Here is a 20,360-nt window from a genome sequence, read left to right on the forward strand (position 1 = left end):
TCTAATTCACTTTTCATATAACATACATTTAAGCACATTAGCTCAGAACTTGTGAAATTACAGGCATAGTTGGTGTACAGCAAACCAGAAAGAAAAAATACATATATAGGACACAGCCCTAGGAATCTTCATAGTAAAGATAAAATTTAAAAAATAATAGTTATTAATAGGTAACAATTTGGAAATTATATGCTGGACAGTGTTCTAAGTAACCTATGGTATTAGTGTTTTTAGGAATTCTGTGAGCTGGGTAGATAAAATCAACTATTCCACAGTAGAGGTATTTGCCATATAGCATTTAAATTTCTAAACTTAGTTCCTGCTTTAAAAAAGATACTTTCAAAGTGAAATAGGTGTTTAGATTTTCTTATACTTAATCAGATGCTTTAGGCTCTGATAAAAGTTCTCACTTTCATTTTCTGTATAATGAATTGACTGGAAATTATAAAGCAGAAAACATATGACATCTGTCCCTAGCCTCTCTCAAATCTCTTGACCAAATCTCAATGTCTTCCTACTTCTCTCACAGATGTCTAACATAAGGCACAAACAGATTTTTAAAAACAGCTTAACATAGTGGTCTCCAAAAATTTGCACAAATTTTCCAGATCCCTCAAAGAAACAGAAGAGCAGTTAGATCATTTAGAACCTCACAACATAAAAAGAGGAGTTTGTCTCTCACTGTGAATGCACCAGCAGATTATTAAATGAACTGAAGACTTAAGAGAATTCAAAAGCCTAATAAGCATACATCAAACGATTTTCTTCTGTGACAGTAAGAGGCTTTTCAAGAATCAATTCCATTGGAGAACAGCTTCCCAATCCACATTTTAAACTCTTGTTTTCTCCTTCACCTTTGGACATTTCACATATGTTATCTGCTAAATCATTCATACCTATCTGAGTGTATGGCTATTCTCTCCACTCTTCTCAAATTCCAGTAATATTTTCTATGCTGCAGAAGGTAACCAGGTCTAGCTTAAAGACTTTCCAGCACAACCTTTCTTTCCCTCAACAGCAACTGGGCTAAGTAAAGCACAATCAACTCCCAGTATTACCCTCAGGAGAGATCTAGAACAGTGGGTCTGTTTAAAGTTCTGAAATTATAGGAGATGGTCTAATCTCCCTTAATATGAAAATGCTGGAGTAATGAGAATTATAGCTTGCATGTACTAGATGAAAGATGAATGCTTGTTGCAATAGTAGAGGAACTGCAATGCCACAGTCAACCAGGGAAGCAAAAAATTATAGGATCTGAAAAGAAAACAAGAAAAAAAATCTCCTTAACTTAGAAATTACACACAAAAGTCCAAAGACACAAATGAGAACATGTTTGTCAAGCCTGGCTCACTGCTGTAGCCAGTCTTTAAGCAAGTCTTTAAATATTAGATTAGATGGCTGTTTTCAAGTTTCCAAATTTCATAAAAGGATCACATGACATAAAAAAAGAAAATATACCCCATTTGAAGAAATAAATTTCCAAAACTCAATCCTTAAGAAAAGAAGATCTTTGCATTATCTGACAAAGATGTCAAAATAATGATACTAAGTATGCTCAATAAGAACAAAAACAAAAGAACCCAGAAGAAATTGTGGAACAGAGAAATAATTGTTGAAAAACTGTGTAGAGTCACAACAGAATAATTGACCAGAAAACGAAAATCAGAAAACTAAAGACATGTTATTTATAAATATTGAGTCATGAAAAACAAAAACAAAAAAAATTGAAAAACATCAACATGGAATATGTAACTTATTAGATATCATTAAGGAGACCAATATATTCATGAAAGGATTCTTTGAAGAAGAATGCAAGGGAAAAGTCGTAGGTAGAGAGGTTATTTGAAGAAAAAAGGGACTAAGAACTTCCCAAATTTCAAGGTGATGAAAAAAAAATGCTACCAACCAAGGATACTTAATCTGGGAGAAATTTACTTTAACAATAAGAAAAAAATAAAGACTTTCTAATATGAACAAAAGGTAAGGGTGTTCATTACCCTTAGAAGAGTCTTATAAGAAATACTACACGGAGTCCATTATGTTGACAGACATGGTGGTTCACACCTGTAATCCTAACAACTTTGTAGGCTAAGGCAGAAGCAGCATCATTTTAGGCCAGGAGTTTGAGACCAGCCTGGGTGATATGGTGAGACCCCTTCTCAAAGAGACCATCATAATAATTTTGTTTTTCAGGGAGAGGGTTTTAAAACCTGCTAGGGCTAAAGATTGATTGGAGTCATTTCGAAAAGGCAGGACCTCATTCAGGTGGCAAACGTGAAAACCCTTGGTCTTGGCTGCAGACTAAGAAATGGGTCACCTATTTTGACCCCAGTTAAAACTCTGCCGTGACTCCATAACCATCTCCAGTTCCTTCCACCCATAGTCTAGGAATGGTTCTGCACATCCAGGGTCCCAGAGAAAGATGCCTATTTGTGGTTACAGCGGTAGGTCTGCAGACCTTGGCCTTTACTGTGCTCTCTGAAACAGTTCAGTGACTCAGTTTCAGCATGGATAGTCACAGTTTGTGGCCAGTTCTGCCAACCTAAGTACACAGAGAGTGACCTGGGGAAATCCTGCCACATACTCAGTAAGAAACACACATCAGGCCCACCACATACCAACCCTAAAGCACAACATTGCCCTAGAGCTAGCCCTACAGATCAAAGTCCTAAACACAATTCAGTCTGCCAAGAAATAACACATGATTAACAACTACCCAGGCTCCTGGTAACAAACCCACAAAAGGCAAACTCCACAACAGAACAAGAAGTAGCCATGTGACCCACGTATAACCCCTCTGCACTGCATACCCAAAAAGATTCTATCAGCTAATTGACCCAAGATAAGATTTTTATCTGCTGAAATAAGTCTATAAAATTGGAAAATTTAGATTCAATAAATCCCTTATTAAAATTTTAGTAAAATTTTTCAAAGTAATAGAAAATGCAATCTTAAAATTTATATGGAATTACAAGAAACTTTGAGTAGCCAAAGCAGTTCTGAGAATTAAAAACAAAGCTAGGGACATTATACTTTCTGATTTTAAACTACATTTGAAGACTATTGTAATAAAAACAGCATGATCTGTGCATAAAAATGCACATTGATATCAGTGGAGCAAAATGGAGAGCCCAGAAACAAATCCATCCTTGTAAGATCAACCAATCTTTGACACTGAGGCACTGAGAATACACTATGCAGAAAGTACAGTCTCTTCCATGATTAGGGCTGGGAAAAGGGAATACCCACAAGTAAAAGAATAAAATTAGACCATTTTTCTTACACTGTATTTAAAAATTAACTAAATATAAAATAAGGACTCTAATGTATGACAAAATTCTTAATAATCTTAAAAGAAAACATATTAAAAAACCTTAATATTGGTCTTCAAAATAAGTTTTGGGATACGACAGCAAAAGCACAGCAATAAAAGCAAATACAGACAAATTAAGCTGCATCAAACTGAAACACTTCTGCACAACCAAAAAAAAAAAAAAATAGAATAAGAAAACCATACCTGATAAGTGGTTAGAATCAAAAATATATAAGAAACTCATACAAATAAAAGGTAACAACTATAATAATAATAATAATAATAACAAGATGTAAAAGATAAGCCAAAGACTAAATGTTTATTCATGAAAACATTTAATGGGGCAACAGGTATATAGAAAGGTGCTCAATGTCACCAATCTGGCAGATGCAAATTAAATTCATGGTAAGATACTACTTTATATCTGTCAGGATTGCTAATATCAAAAAGAAGATTTATAACAAGTGTTGACAAGAATATATTAAAGAAAAGAAATGCTTTACCTTCATGGTGATGTGTAATTTTTTAGAGACATTATGAAAACCAGTATGAAGGTTCTTTAAAAATTTTTTAAATAGTACTACTGTACAATTTAGCTATCTCATGTCTGCATATACAATAAATTTACTATCTCAAAGAAATACCAGCAGCTCCGTGTTCATCGAAGCATTTTTTGCAATTGTCAAGATAGGAAAGCAATCTAAAGTGTTTGTGGAAACTGACTGCACAAAGAAAACATGGTATATATACAAAACAGAATATTATTCAGCCATAAAAAGTAATAAAACCCTGCCATTTCCACAACATGGATGGACCTAGATAACATTATGCTAAGTGAAACATGAAAGAAACACAAAGTATAATCTCACTTCTATGGAGAATATAAGGTTGGACTCCTAGAAGAGAGTACAGAGGTGAGTGCTAGGCCCTGGAGGTGGGGAAAGTGGGACATGTTGTTCAAATGGTACAAATGTTCAGTTAAAGACAAATAAGTTATGGTAGCCTAATGTACAGCTTTATGACTATAGAAAGTAATACTGTTAGGTATGCTGAAAATTTGCTGAGAGATCTTAATTGTTCTCACTACAAAAAGGTAAGTATGTAAGGTCATAAATGTGTTTGTTCACTAATTTGATTGTATTAATCATTTCATTATGTATACAGATATAAAATCAATACACTGTATACAATATATAGGTATTCGATTATTTGTGAAAAAAATTTGTTACTGAGATTATATACATGTGTCATATGCATACATAAATGTGTTTATAAATATATACACATATGAATGAGTCACAGTAAGCTTTATACTAAATAAAATCACAAAATGATATTATTTAAAATAAAGTTAAAATTGAGAGTTTAATACGTACTCAGCAATGTTTCAAGCTCCCCAGTGACATAGTATATTTAATAAATGTATGAAGTAGATACACTGAACTATATTACAGTTAAGGACTTTGGCCACATTTACCAATATTTGCTTATATGAAAAGAATAATATTTGAAGTAACACAATTTTAGAGTTGTTTCATTTAGGGAGATGCTTACTGTTTTGATATAATTACTGAGTATAAATTTCCATAAAATCACATTTGAAGCCTCCAGAGAATAGAAAATTATAAACCAGCAAGCATACATCTTTTTGTGGTGTTCCTGGGATTTCTGATCCAAACTGCAATTATCCCAAAACTTATATATTTAGACATTATCCAAAAAGAGAACTTAAAAAATGGTTTAATATAGAGTTTCTCAAAAATACTGATATTGCTGTTTCTCCCAAGCAATGGAAAAGCAGTCAAATGACACATTTTCTTTTAAGCCATGAAAAAGACTTTCATTAACACTGTAAACTCAAAGAAAAAAAAAACAAAAAAACAGCAACAACAACAAAGCACATTACTGAAGGGAAAGTACAGTGCTTGGAAAATTCACAAGAACGGGACAAAAAATTCCCCTATGTTAAAGCGAGAGAAAGAAATGAAGGCTTCTCAGAAACTATTTCCACTGGAGCAGAGTTTCTGGAAGCATGTTTAAAGGTCTGGCTTCCTCCTTGACATTGGGTTCCGTCATTTGTGTCATTTGCTTCATTCACTCCCACCTACCTGGGTGTTTGGCTACTGTCTTCTGTCTCTTCACATTCCAGGGCTTTCTTCGCTCCAGACAGGTAATCAAGTCTGGCTTAAAGATAGCAAGACCTGTTTTAATAGAAAAAAATAACATGACTCTTGCTAGGATAATCCGATTACCAATCTTGTACTATGCTGTGCTCAGTAGAGAAGAAAGAATATTATAGAAGACTCTAGAAAATTAATTCCAATTTACTGTTTCGTAATATGAACTTTAGAATATTTAGAAAGCATTTTAAATTTGTGAGTTCTCAGCTCTATTACCCAGTAATACTGAATCAAAAGTCAGTTGTGAAAATTGCATTTTTAAGTGTGGGTAACAATATTTTATGCTATTAAATTTCTGATATTACCACTAATTTAGACTGAAGTATACAGATGAGCTCAAAAAAGGGAAAGATTAATGTTGAGATGAAACATCTTAAAGCTTGTATTTTCTACCTGAACAGATACCCAATTTTTTCTTTTTGAAGCAGGATTCTGGAACTCACTTACGCAAAGCAGAACTTCCAAAAAAAAAAAACCCCCAAAAAAAAACAAAAACAAAAAGAACAATAAAATATTTAATGTAGAATGTGAGTTGTATATTGGAGTTATTCTCACCCAAGGAGACCAGGTTTCTGTAGTTCTCTAACATCACATCCCTATACAAATGCTGCTGAGCAGAGTCCAGGCATTCCCACTCTTCTGGGGAGAATTCTACGGCCACATCCCTGAATGTCAACACTCTCTGAAAAACAAAACATATTTACCAAGTGACCATAGAAAGAATTCTTGATTTGACATCAGGTAAAATGAGAGTAAAGAGAGCTGGTTCTGACTTACATGAGTTACCGAAGTTATCTAATAGGATACTTTCTAGCACAGAAATATTCTCTAATGTATTTTTAACTCTGAGAAAAGATGGCATAAGATCATGAAACCAGTGGATATACAATACTTTTCTTGATGATACTGTATAAAATAAAGGACATTAACACAGGCATGTACATTTCTTAATGCTATATTTACATAATACAAGATGAGTTGTCTATACTTCCCAAATGGAAACTTCATGGTGAGTTAAAAGCATACTTCTCAAATCTTATTCTCAAATCAATGAACAGGAGATCTTGTTAAAATGTAGATTTTGACTCTGAAGATCTAGGGTAAAGCTTGAGTTTCTGAATTGATAAATAGTTTGCCAGTGGTATCACTGCTTCTGGCCCAAGGAAAATATTTTGTCAAAAATTCACTAAGTGGCACAGCCTAGGTGTTTAGTTTATTTGGCCAATAAAGAAAGATGAGAGCCTTCGTTTTCCATAGGAAGCTATATGCAAAGAGAAGGTAAGAAGAGCTATCAGATTAAATGTGGTTTAATCTTGTTCTTGCACATCACTTGCTAAAACTCCCCAAAGTACCTATTAAAAATAAATAGTAAAATAATTAACCCTAGAGTGAAAAAAAAAGTCAAAGAACATATTTACCAAGTAAATAAATGAAGATCAACTGTATTAAAAGAAATTTGTATCAGGTGCTGATTAACAAAGAAGGATATGACACTACTGTGCTATTATTAACACAAAAAAGGATCAACTTAATCTGAGTCTAGTCATGAAGAAACATCAGTTTTAAGCAAAAACTTAAGCTACAAATATCTCCCATGTTCTGTAATCTCTAATGGTGTGTATAAATAAGTCTTTGTCTTTTTTGGTTAAATTTCTTTTTTTTTTTAAGTTCTGGGATACATGTGCAGAACGTGTAGTTTTGTTACATAGGTATACATGTGTCAAGGTGGTTTGCTGCACCCATCAACCTGTCATCTACATTTTAAGTTCCACATGTGTTAGGTATTTGTCCTAATGCTCTCCCTCCCCTTGTCCCCAATCCCCTGACAGCCCTTGGTGTGTGATATTCCCCTTCCTGTGTCCATGTGTTCTCATTGTTCAACTCCCACTTATGAGTGAGAACATGCGGTGTTTGGTTTTCTGTTCCTGTGTTAGTCTGTTGAGAATGATGGCTTCCAGCTTCATTCATATCCCAGCAAAGAACACTCTTTTCTATGGCTGCATAGTATCCCATAGTGTTTATGTGCCACATTTTCTTTATCCAGTCTATCATTGATAGGCATGTGGGCTGGTTCCAAGTCTTTGCTATTATAAATAGTGCTGCAATAAACATACATGTGTATGTGTCTTTATAGAATGATTTATAATCCAATCACAGGATTGCTGGGTCAAATGGTATTTCTGATTCTAGATCCTTAAGGAATTGCCACACTGTCCTCCACAATGGTTGAACCAATTTGCACTCCCAAGAATAGCATAAAAGTGTTCCTATATCTCCACATCCTCGCCATCATCTGTTTCCTGACTTTTTAATGATCACCATTCTGACTGGCATGAGATACTATCTCACTGCAGTTTTGATTTGCATTTCTCTAATGACCAGTGATGACGAGCTTTTGAGAAGTGTCTATTCATATCCTTTGCCTACTTTTTGATGGGTTTTTTTTTTCTTGTAAATTTGTTTAAGTTCCTTGTAGATTCTGGATATTAGCCTTTTGTCAGATGGATAGATTGCAAAAATTTTCTCTCATTCTTTAGGCTGCATGTTCACTCTGATGACAGTTTATTTTGCTGTGCAGAAGCTCTTTAATTAGATCCCATTTGTCAATTTTGGCTCTTGTTGCTATTGCTTTTGGTATTTCAGTCATGAAGTCTTTGCCCATGCCTATGTCCTAAAGCCTAGGTTTTCTTCTAAGGTTTTTATGGTTTTACATTTAAGTCTTTAATCCATCTTGACTTAATTTTTCTATAAGGTGTAAAGAAAAGGTCCAGTTTTTTTTTCTGCATTATGGCTAAGCAGTTTTCCCAGCACCATTTATTACACAGGGAATCCTTTTCCCATTGCTTGTTTTCGTCAGGTTTGTCGAAGATCAGATGGTTGTAGATGTGTGGTATTATTTCTGAGGCCTCTGTTCTGTTCCATTGGTCTATATTATCTGTTTTGGTACAAGTACCATGCTATTTTGGGTACTGTAGCCTTGTAGTATAGTTTGAAGTCAGGTAGCGTGATGCCTCCAGCTTTGTACTTTTTGCTTAGGATTGTGTTGGCTATATGGGCTTTTTTGGTTCTATATGAAATTTAAAGTAGTTTTTTTCTAATTCTGCAAAGAAAGTCAAAGGTAGCTTGATGGGAATAGCATTTAATCTATAAATTACTTTGGACAGTAGGGTCATTTTCACGATATTGATTTTTCCAATCCATGAGCATGGAATTTTTTTCTATTTGTTTGTGTCCTCTCTTATTTCCTTGCTTTAGCATACTAGAGAAGAAGTCTCTTCTAATTATTTTTTATTCAGAACTTTCTGAGTTATCCTGGGCAGTAAAGAACATTCTCATTAAATGTGCGTTTTTATAAGCCGTTTTGCATAAATTTAATGGAAGCTAAACAGTATATGGTCTCCTTCACTGATAATCAAGGACCTGATCCCATCTCAAACAAGAATCTTGGGCATCGACACCTTTCCAGGATCTACAGCCACAAAAGGAACATTTGTAATGTTGCAGGCTAAATTCATGGTGACAATTTTTTCATGGCTTATTAAGACCTGGGATATATGGAATAAAGAGAAGGCTCTAGTATATAAGTAAATAGTATTTCTCAGAGCCCCCTGACTAGTATGAGAATAAAAAGTGAAAAAGGAGTTAAACTGATTAGGCAAGAATATCACAAGTAGAGAAGTAAACATTTGCAAGTTCTACACACATGATATTTCAGAAGAAAAAGTGGACACAGTCTCTGACCTGACACACAGTCACCCCAGAATAAGCCATTTCTTTTTCTCTTCCTTCTCTGTGATCCCTTCCAGGTGTGATTATCTGCACAAATTAAACCCGTTTCTTGAGAATACACCTTTGAAGCATCAGTGAAACTCCTTCCCTTGAAACCACTACACCCACAGGCAGAAGGACCTAGAATTGCAGATAAAGTCTGCCTTTGTTTGTCCTTTATCACAGGAGAGGTTCAGAACCAGTAAACTCCTGTATAAAAACAAAATGTGAGTTCCCCCTTTCCAATACTCACTGCCCTTCTCTGCCACAGATGCCAGCAATTTCTACTGCAGCAATGGGAATACGGGTCGCATTGACCTGCCCCTACCAAACCCAAGCAGAGCAGTCTCTATGATCTTTATTTGGGACTAAAACTAAACTCACCTCTCGTGAATGTATCTGAAAGCACTCATGGTTGACCCTGGGCTCACCTTAGCCTCACATGCAGCACTTAATTCAAACAACATGGCTGCAGGGGAAGTGGAACAAGATGACTAAATAGCACCCTCCAGCAACCATCCCCGGAATAAAACACCAAATAGAATGACTACCAAAATAAGCATCTTCATAAGAGCAAAACTCTGGGGAGTGGTCACAGGACCTAGTTTTAGCTTTAGCATCACATGAAAGAGGCACTCAAGAGGGTAGACAAGAAAGCCATTCATTGCCAACAGCACCCCTCCTCCATTCCCGGGCAGTGCAGCTTGGCAGAGAGAGAAAAATCCGTGGGCTTACAGAAGAGAGAGCACAGTGATTGTGAGACTGCAGTAAAACTCAGTGCTGCATGTCACAGCAGAAAGCAACATAGGGCAGAATTCAACCAGAGCCTACGGATGAAGCACTCAGACTAGCCATAGTCAGAGAGGAAGTGTCCATTTCAGTAATCAAAACCTGGGTTTCAGGTAGCCCCATCACCATGGGCTAAAGCACTCTGGGGTTCTAAATAAACTTGAAAGGCAGTGTAAGCCACTGGGACTGCAATTTCTGGGCAAATCCTGGTTTTGTGAGATGCCAACTGGGATGGCCAAGAAAGTGCCTGCATCATCCTTACCCCAGGCACAGGCAGTGCAGTTCACAGCTCCAGGAGAAAATCTTTCTTTCTACTTGAGGAGAGGCGAAAGAAGAGTAAAGAAGACTTTGTCCTGCAACTTGGACATCATCTCAGCCACAGTAGAATACAGCACCAGAAAAAGCCCTGAGGGCCCCCATTCTAGGACTTAGTTCCTGGGTGACAGTTCTAGACATAGCCTGGGCCAGAAGAGAACACACTGCCTTGAAGGGAAGATACCAGTTCTGGCAGATTCATCACCTTGGGCCACGAATAAACATCAGCAGTAACCAAGTAGTATTTGCTGCAGCCCCTGGGTGGTGAGACCCAGTGCAGTGCAATCCAAGCTGTGGCCGCCATGTGGAGAGACTCCTGCTTGAGGAAAAGAGAGGGAAGAGAAAAGAGACTTTGTCTTGAAGCTTGATTACCAGCTCGGCCATAGTGAGGTAGCAGTAACAAGATAGCTCTTGAGGTCTCTGATTTCAGGCCTTGGCTCCTGGATGACATTTCTGGAACTACCCTGGGCCAGAAAAAAACTCACTTCCCTGAAGCAAAAGAAGCAGGCCAGGCAGAGTTCACCACAAGCTGACTGAAGAGCCCCAGGGTCCTCACTGGATATCAGCAGTAGCCTAGCAGTACTTGCTACGGGCTCTGGGTGGTAGTGACCATGAGGAGTGGCTTCTTATGCTTGAGAAAGGAGAGAAAAGAGTAGGAAGGATGTTGTCTCATGGCCTCAATGCCAGCTAAGCCGCAGCAGAATAAGGCACCAAGTAGATTCCTAAGGTTTCTGACTCCATGTTCTTCCTATCAAATGGCATTTTGCTCTCCCCAGCCTAGGGTGGGTAACAGAGCTCACTGCTTTGAAGGAAAGGACATGAGACTGGCTGGATTCACCACCTACTGACTGAAGAGAACTTGGGTCTGGAGTGAATATCAGCGATAGCTAGGTAGTGGTCACTCTGGGCCTTATGTGAGAGCCAGTCCTTTGTTGGCTCTGGGTCTGACTTAGTGTAGTCTTAGTAATGGTGGCCACAGGGGTGCTTGTGTTACACCCACCCCAGCTCCAGGCAGCTCAGCACGGAGACAGAAATTCCATTTATTTGACAGAATATAAAAAAACAGAAAAAGAGTCAGCCTGGTAACCCAGAGACTCTCTTGGTTCTTACCTAAGACCACCAAGGTGGTGCCTCTACAAGTCTCCAAGCATCACTGTGTTATTCAGGTTGGGGTGTCCCCTAATGCAGATATGACTGCAATGATCAAAGACTTAGACTATAACACTCAATTCCCTTTGAATAATTGGAAAGCCTTTCTAAGAAAGTATTAAAAAGCCCAGACTGCAAAGATTAAAATAAACACCTAACTCATTAATGCCCAGACATCAATGAACATCCACAAAAATTAAGACTATTCAGGAAAACACAACCTCATTAAAACTAAATAAGGCACTAGTGTGTAAATCCTGAGAGACAGAGATATGTAACCTTTCAGATAGGAAATTCAAAACAGCTGTTTTGAAAAAGCTCAGCAAAATTCAAAATAACAACAAAAAAATTCAGAATCTGATCCAATAAACTTAACAAATTGATTAAAATCATTTTGAAGTATCAAGCAAAAATTCTGGTGCTTCAAATGACATTGAAGAATGCATCAGAGTCTCTCAACAGCAGAATTGATCAAGCAGAAGAAAGAATTAGTGAGTTTGAACACAGGTTATTTGAAAAGAATAGCCTCGAGAGGGCTAAGAGTTATGGCCTGCAAGGGGTAGAGAAAAAGTTCTGGGTGGAAAGTCTATTCAAAGGTATAACGAGAACTTCCCATACCTAAAAAATTAATATTCAAGTATAAGACGCTTATAGAATACTAAGCACAATTCACTTAAATATGACTACCTGAAGGTCTTTAATAATAAAACTCTCAAAGGTCAAAGATAAAGGATTCTGAAAGCAGCAAGAGAAAAGAAACAACATTCAAACAAGTACCAACATGTTTGACCATGGACTCTTCAGTGGAAATCCTACAGGCCAGGAGATGGTGACATGACATACTTAACATACTGAAGGAAAAATCTTTTATCCTAGAATAATACATCCATCAAAAATATATTTCAACTATTTTTTAAAAAAGAAAACTGATAAACAAGCTGAGAGATTTTATTAACCGCCCCAGACCTGTCCTACAAAAAATGCTAAAGGCAGTTCTTCAGTCTAAAAGAATAGGACATTAATGAGCAACAAGAAAACATCTGGTACAAAACTCACTGGTAATATGAAGGACACAGACAAACACAAAATCTTCTAGCACTGTAAATGTGGTGTGTAAACTATTCATATTTTGAGAAGACTAAAAGATTAGTCTATACTTAAAATTATTAAAAATAACTCTTTCTTTACCTCCTTTTTAAGGCCATAACTCTTATATTTCTACTTTTGAGGCTGTTATATTCAAAATACTAACTACCACAAGTTTAAAACATAGACAGTATAATAAGATATAAACAGAAACAACAAAATGTTAAAAAGTTGGGAGAAAAAGTTAAACTGTATTTTTTATTAGTTTTTCTCTTTGCTTGTTTGTTCATTTTTACAGCAAGTGTTAAGTTGCCATCAGTTTAAAATAATGGGTTATAAGATGTTATTTGCAAGCTTTGTGGTAACCTGAAATCAAAAAACTTACAATAGACACACATACAGAAAATCAAAAAATAAAACATACCACTAGATAAAATCATCTTTACCAAAAGAAAGGACAAATGGGAGAAAAGGAGAGAAAAAGAGAAAATACCACAACAAGAAATCTGATAACAGAATGGCAGACATAAGTCTTTACTTATTAACACTGAATGTAAATTAATTTAACTCCCCAATCAAAAGACATAGATTGGCCAAGTGGGTAAAAATAAAAACAAGACCCAACAATCTGTTTCCTACAAGACACACACTTCACCTATAAAGATGAAGAAAGACTGAAAATGAAGGGATAGAAAAAGATATTCCATGCAAATGAAAACCAAAAAAGAGCAGGAATAGCTATACTTACATTAAACAAAACAGATTTCAAGAAAAAAACCATAAAAAAAGACAATAAAAGTTATTATATTATAATAAAGTGGTCAATTCAGCAAGAGAATATGACAATTGCAAATTTATACGCACCTAACACAGAAGAACTCAGATATATGAAATAAATATTAGAGCTAAAGAGAGATCAATCCCAATACAATAATAGCTAGAGATTTCAACAACCCACTTTCAGCAGTGGACAGATCATCCAGATAATAAAACCAACAAATAAACATTGGACTTAATCTGCACTGTGAACCAAACAGACTTCATAGATATTTACAAAGCATTTCATCAAGAAGCTACAGAATACAAATTCTACACCTCAGTCCCTGGGTTATTCTCAAGGATAGACCATATGTTAGGTCACAAAATAACTCTTAAAATAATCTCCCCCCAAATAAAATTATATCAGGTATTTTCTCTGATGATAATAGAATAAAACTAGAAATCACAGAAAAAACTTTGGAAACTATACAAACATACAGAAATTAAAACATGCTCCTGAGTGACTGGTGGGCCAATACAGAAATTACGAAAAAATTCAAATGTTCTTGAAAAAAATGAAAATAAAAACATAACAACACTATGAATAGAGTGAAAGAAGTACTTAGGTTTATAGCAATAAGTGCCTACATCAAAAAAAGTTTTTAAAAAATCTCCAAATAAACTATTGATGTATTGTATAGAACTAGAAAAGAGCAAACCAAACCCAAAATTAGAAGAAAAATTATAACAGAAATAAATGAATATAAAACAAAATATGAAAAGATAAACATAATGAAAAGTTAGTTTTTTGAAAAGATAAACAAAATTTGCAAAATGTTAGCCCATTGGCGAAAGGTTTGAGACTCAGGGTCCCATGGTGTTGGAATTACTTTCAGATCTGAAAATGCCAAGTGCATTGAAAGATGGAGCTGGAATGGCTGATTGCTCTGCTGTGAAACTATTTTTCTAGAAATCTGGCTGAACTGCTCTGGAAGGGACTGTATATCACAAATAGGCAGAGAAATATTCTGCCTGCAGACTTTCGGGCAAGCCAAAGAGAGAAAAGCCTCTCTGAACTAAAGCCTTGTGCATACATCCTATGTTTATATCCTGTTTGGTAATTCTGTACAGTGTTTTTAAAGCATAATTGAAAACAAAATTATCTCCAACCTCAGAGACACACTAAAATGGTAGAAGAAAATTGTTTCATTACATAATTAAACCAGAATGTGATATGCATCATAGGCAATCTGCTGAGATTACAAAAGCAGAAATAAAAATCACCATATTTAGTCTTTAAGTAGAAGACTTAACAGCATAATCTGTCATATATAGTTTATCCTAAATTAAACTGGTAATTGAGAAGGCTATCTGTATATTGTGTATATTCAATGAAAATTTAAACTGGCTATATTCAAAAGCAAAATAAGCTTTCCTTGGCTTCATAATATTTTATGAAGTTACCTACTGTCCAACAGAAACATAAACCATTTATATTTCAAAGCAATGGTTCCCAGGTCCTAGAGAAAGACATTTCTAAGTTAAAAAGACTGACAAAGTCCTATTTACCTATGTAAATGATTTACATGTATTTAATCGAGACACAAAATAAATTTATGTATAAAAATTGTTTAAAATATTTTTAAAAAGGAGAACAAAATGTCTTCTTTTATCTTCAAGTTGAATAATTAAGTCTGGTATTTCTAATTTTTATTTGCCCTTACAACAGCCAAGTCTAAGGCCATGATCTTCAACTCATAGACCTCTGATTTCTAGTAGGCATTTGAATCAGGCACCTGAGGAGTGGCATTGGGTACAATTTTTCACATGAAAGAGGGTTTGGTAAGGAAGTAAAGGCAGAAGAAAGATGCTATGAAGAACTGTTAATCTGAAATAATTTGAATAATCAATAAACCCTCAACATCCAGTTCTAGAGTTTATTCCAGTGAAAACCTAGAAACAGTCACCCAGGAGACAAAGGCTCTAGTGAAATGAGATGAGTACTTCATAGCTGAAACTTGAGTTCTTATTTCTACAGGCAAAAAAACAAAGAAATTTAACAAGATTACAATGTTTTCTATACAAGGCTGGTTTAAGATTTACAAAAACTTCATCAGTTACAGTGTCTTTTTCCTCCTTTTTTTTTTTACAACTGGTTTTTCTTTCCTTTTCAACCTAAGAGTGTATTTAACATTTCACCTTAAGACAATGCAAGAGCCGGCTGGGTGCGGTGGCTCACGCCTGTAATCCCAGCACTTTGGGAGGCCGAGACGGGCAGATCATGAGGTCAGAAATTCAAGACCAGCCTGACCAACATGGTGAAATCCCGTCTCTACTAAAAATACAAAAATTAGCCAGGCGTGGTGGCACGCACCTGTAATCCTAGCTACTCAGGAGGCTGAGGCAGGAGAATCGCTTGAACCCAGGAGGCGGAGGTTGCAGTGAGCCAAGATCATACCACTAAACTCCAGCCTGGGTGACAGAGTGAGACTCCAACTCAAAAAAAAACATAGGTAATACAATAGCCATAGGTAATAGGTTAATCTATAATGAAAGTCAATAGTGAAAAGAAAAAAGGTCTTCCATGGGGCACTTCAGCCATTTACAACACCTGACAAAAGAATACAGATGTGGAAGTAGGTATAATCCATAGACAGAAAAACAAAGGTGACAGCTGCCTTGTTACAGCTGCCTGTCATATTACCCAGATCTTGTATTTACATTCCTTTAAGGCCTGGAATAATTTAGAGTATCAAACAGCTTAAATTTTGAATTATTTAGTTTTACAGGACCTATGGGCAGGGGACAGTCCAGAGTTAGTAGAAAGACTAATTTGTGCTACAGATAGTGGCTTAGAAAGGGTTATGCTCTGGTTTATTTCTGTGTCGGTGCAAGTAGAAGAGGCTACATTCAGGTGACTCAGAAGCGCAGTTGAGTGGATGGACCAGGTTGTTGCCACAAATTCAGGGTCTGAGGACAGGGAAAAGTTTAAAGTCCTCTAGGCACTTGTGTTTGGCTGAAAACTCTAGGAGCAAAGAAAATGTGGTTGCAATTCTTGAGCATGGAGATTGGTCCTAAGAGGGGTGTGAGCACATTATTATGTAGTGTGCATGTGTCCGGGGGGCAGAATCGCATACTGGTAGCTAAATGGGAGAAGGAATCTGCCCTCATCACTCATTTCCTATGTGTCCTCAGTTCCTGTTGATCTTGGGAGAGACATGCAATCTCAGAAACAATTCACAGTGTGACAGTGTGTGTGCAGTAGAACAGAACCCCCCTTTTCTGAGACACCTGGAGCCTCCCTTCAGCCCAGGGCCTGCCTGACACTTGCTGAGTGACTCACAGGCAGCACATGTCCTTGGCTCCTCTTATTTGTTGTAGATGATTGACCCAAGTGTCAAAAACATAAGCAAAACAACTCCATTTTCTTTTGAGTAATCCAGGGCACACTGTCAGAAGTTATTATAGCATGAGCATGAAGATGTTTTTATCCCAGATTTGTTGGAAAATTTACAAATTAAAAAAAAAAAAAAACCATCCAGGCTAACACAGTGAAACCCCATCTCTACTAAAAATACAAAAAATTAGCTGGGAGTGGTGACCGGCGCCTGTAGTCCCAGCTACTGGAGAGGCTAAGGCAGGAGAATGGTGTGAACCCAGGAGGCGGAGCTTGCAGTGAGCTGAGATGGCGCCACTGCACTCCAGCCTGGGCGACAGAGGGAGACTCCATCTCAAAAAAAAAAAAAAAAAAAAAAAAAAAAAAATTAACAAATCAGCCACAATGGATATGTGGTAGGAACACATGGAAGCTTTTGACAATTATGCTATGAATCCATATTTTATAATATATAAGATATAAAGCAGAATATAACCTCATTAAGAAATCAGATTATGTTGTTTTCAAATAGTTTGTGTGTATGTGTTTATTATGAATGTTTGTACTATAAATACACCCACTTTTAGGTATTTACTTTTTTTTTTAAAATGAACTTCTATTTTAAGTTCCGGGTCACATATGCAGATGGGCGGGTTTGTTACATAGGTAAAGGTATGTCATGGTAGTTTGCTGCACAGATCAACCTATCATCCAGGTCTTAAGCTCAGCACCCATTAGCTGTTCTTCCTGATACTCTCCCTGCCCCCTGCCAGGACCCAGGGTGTGTTGTTCCCCCAATGTGTCCATGAATCTCATCATTCAGCTTCCACTTACTAGTATGAGAGCGTGCAGTGTTTGGTTTTCTGTTCCTGTGTTAGTTTGCTGAGAATAGCAGCTTCTAGCTCCATCCATGTCCTTGTGAAGGACATGATCTTCTTCCTTCTTACAGCTGCATGGTATTCCATGGTACATATGTACCACATTTTCTTTATCCAGTACACTGTTGAAAGGCATTTGGGTTAATTCCATGTCTTTGCCATTGTGAATAGTTTTTTTGTTTTATTTTTAAAACAGTGTACTGCTTAAGGTTAATTAAAAATACATTGTGAAAACATACTTTGAGAGCATGAACCTACTGAAATGTAATTGTAAGTGTTTCATGCTCAACAAACAACTGTAGTTTAATATTTGTTATAAATAACTCTGTTGGCTGTGTTTCAAAATTTCTTATCTAGTATTTTTTAAAAATGTTTATTACTTCAAATGAGTGACCATAATATGGTAAAGATATAGATTTCAAATAAGAAAGAACTCACAGAATTTACACATTTCAAGGAAAATGTCACAGCTATAATTGGTTAGAATTTACATAAAGGCAGATGTCTTTAACCAAACATATATGACAGAAAACCAGAGCAAAACTGTGGTTTGCACCAGGCAAGATAAGGAAAAAAAGAAGGAGCTAAAGAAGGGAATCCTGATAAACAGTGTGGGTAACGACTAAGATTAGGTGGCCCTAGAAAGGCCTTATTAAGAATTAGGAGGTTTTTAGTAATCAGTAAAGAGTGACTAAGTAGCTTGTAAAGAGTAAACAGAAAGACGTACATTTTTTGCAGGATTAAAATGCTGATGCTCCTACTAAATGAACTATTATTTAATCTATTCCAATAATTGACATATTCTTATTACTGCTATCTCAGTTAACTATAGTGATAAATATTTTAATTTTCAAGTCAGGATATTACTGCCTCTTAACATACTCAACAATAAAATAAATAATCTGTTATGATTTGTTTCACAAATGAGCTGTGAGACACAAAGAGCCTATGTAACTTACAAAAGTTGACTCTAATTGTGGGGTTAAGTTTCAGGCCCTTTTTTAAGCCAACTTCCTTCTCTATTAGATGTCTTTTGTCACATTCTCAGTCATAATTCTGGAAATGTCTGTCTTCACTCCTGCTCACACTGTATTTTGATGTCACGAGTTACTATCTTAACACTTCTTAGAACAGTGCCTGGCATATTGTACATAGCATTATCAAATGTAATTCCCAAAGGAAAAAAAATAAAAACACAATTTCTATTTGTAGATGATATAATATACCTAGAATCCCAAGGGATTCAACAAATACCAAGATTTAGCATAGTGGCAGAAAATAAAATAAACCTGTTTATAAAATAAATATAAAAATCAATGTTCTGTCATATTGAGATACCACTTCACACACATGACAATGGCTATTACACAAAAAACAACATAATCCCTAAAAGAGCAAGTGGTATAAAGAAGAGGGGGAAATTAGAATGCTTTTTAACTCCTGGTGCAAATGTAAAATGGTGCAGTCACTATAAAAACAATGTGGACATTTCTTGAAAAAAACAAACATAAAATGAACATTCTTCTGTTTAGAACACAGAATTATATGATCCAGCTATTTCATTACTAAATATATATCCAAAAGAATTAAAAGCAGGGGACTGAAGAAATATTTGTATGCTTGTGTTTATGGCAGCACTATTCACAATAGCCAAAAGCTGGAAGCAGCCCACGTCTTCAGCAATGAAAAAACAAAATGTGGTATTTATATGCAATGAAATATCATTAAGTCTTAAAGGGGAAAATAAATTTGACACATGCTGAACCTTGAGGACATTATGCTAACTGAAACAAGCCAATTCCAAAGGAACAAATACTGTATGATTCCACTTACATAGTTTACCGAGAATGGTAGAATTCATAGAGAAGGAAAGTAGAACACTGGTTGTAAGACAGTGCAGAATGGGAAATATGTAAGAGTTTTAACTTTGCAAGACAAAAAGAATTATGAACATTAATGGTGGTTATGGTTGCAAAACAGTGTGAATGTACTTTATTGTCACTTTATGTACACTTTTTTTTTTTGAGATGGAGTCTCACTCTGTCTGTCGCCCAGGCAGGAGTGCAGTGGCATGATCTTGGCTCACTGTAGCCTCTGCCTCCCAAGTTCCAGTGATTTTCCTGCCTCAGCCTCCAGAGTAGCTGGGACTACAGGTGTGTGCCACCACGCCCAGCTAATTTTTTTTTTTTTTTTTTTTTTTTTTTTGTATTTTTTAGTAGAGACAGGGTTTCACCATACTGGCCAGGCTGTTCTCAAACTCCTGACCTCATGATCTGCCCACCTCAGCCTCACAAAGCGCTGGGATTACAGGCCTGAGTCACTGCGCCCAGCCTATGTACACCTAATAATGGATTAAAATGATAAATTCTATGTTATGCATATTTTTCCACAATATTATTTTTAAATAATTTTTATATAGAAAACCAATGAAAATTTAGCAAATATAATGAGGGGGGAAAAATGACATATGCTACAATAAATACATCTAGGAGAAAATTTTTAAAAGATACATAAAACATATAAAAGAACAACCTTAAAAGACGTTAAGACACAAAAATCACCTAAAAATTTGTGTAACATCCTAGAGACACCAATTTTAACACAATTTTAGGTATTTAACACAATAGACAAAAAGCTGATGAAAAAGGCAGTTGGCTCATAAATTTGAAAATATAAAAATGGAAATGTACACCAAGACTACAAAGATATATCTATTTTTGGGCCGGGCGCAGTGGCTCAAGCCTGTA

The 20,360-nt window shown here is 36.0% G+C and overlaps 1 pseudogene; it reads right to left on the reverse strand.

Annotated features, from left to right (window-relative positions):
• Window positions 1–20,360, reverse strand: part of LOC139362914 (putative zinc finger protein 727) — a 37,329-nt pseudogene that overhangs the window by 5,757 nt on the left and 11,212 nt on the right.

The sequence above is a fragment of the Macaca nemestrina genome, chromosome 4 (genome assembly GCF_043159975.1).
Source record: "Macaca nemestrina isolate mMacNem1 chromosome 4, mMacNem.hap1, whole genome shotgun sequence".
Classification (NCBI taxonomy): Eukaryota; Metazoa; Chordata; class Mammalia; order Primates; family Cercopithecidae; genus Macaca; species Macaca nemestrina.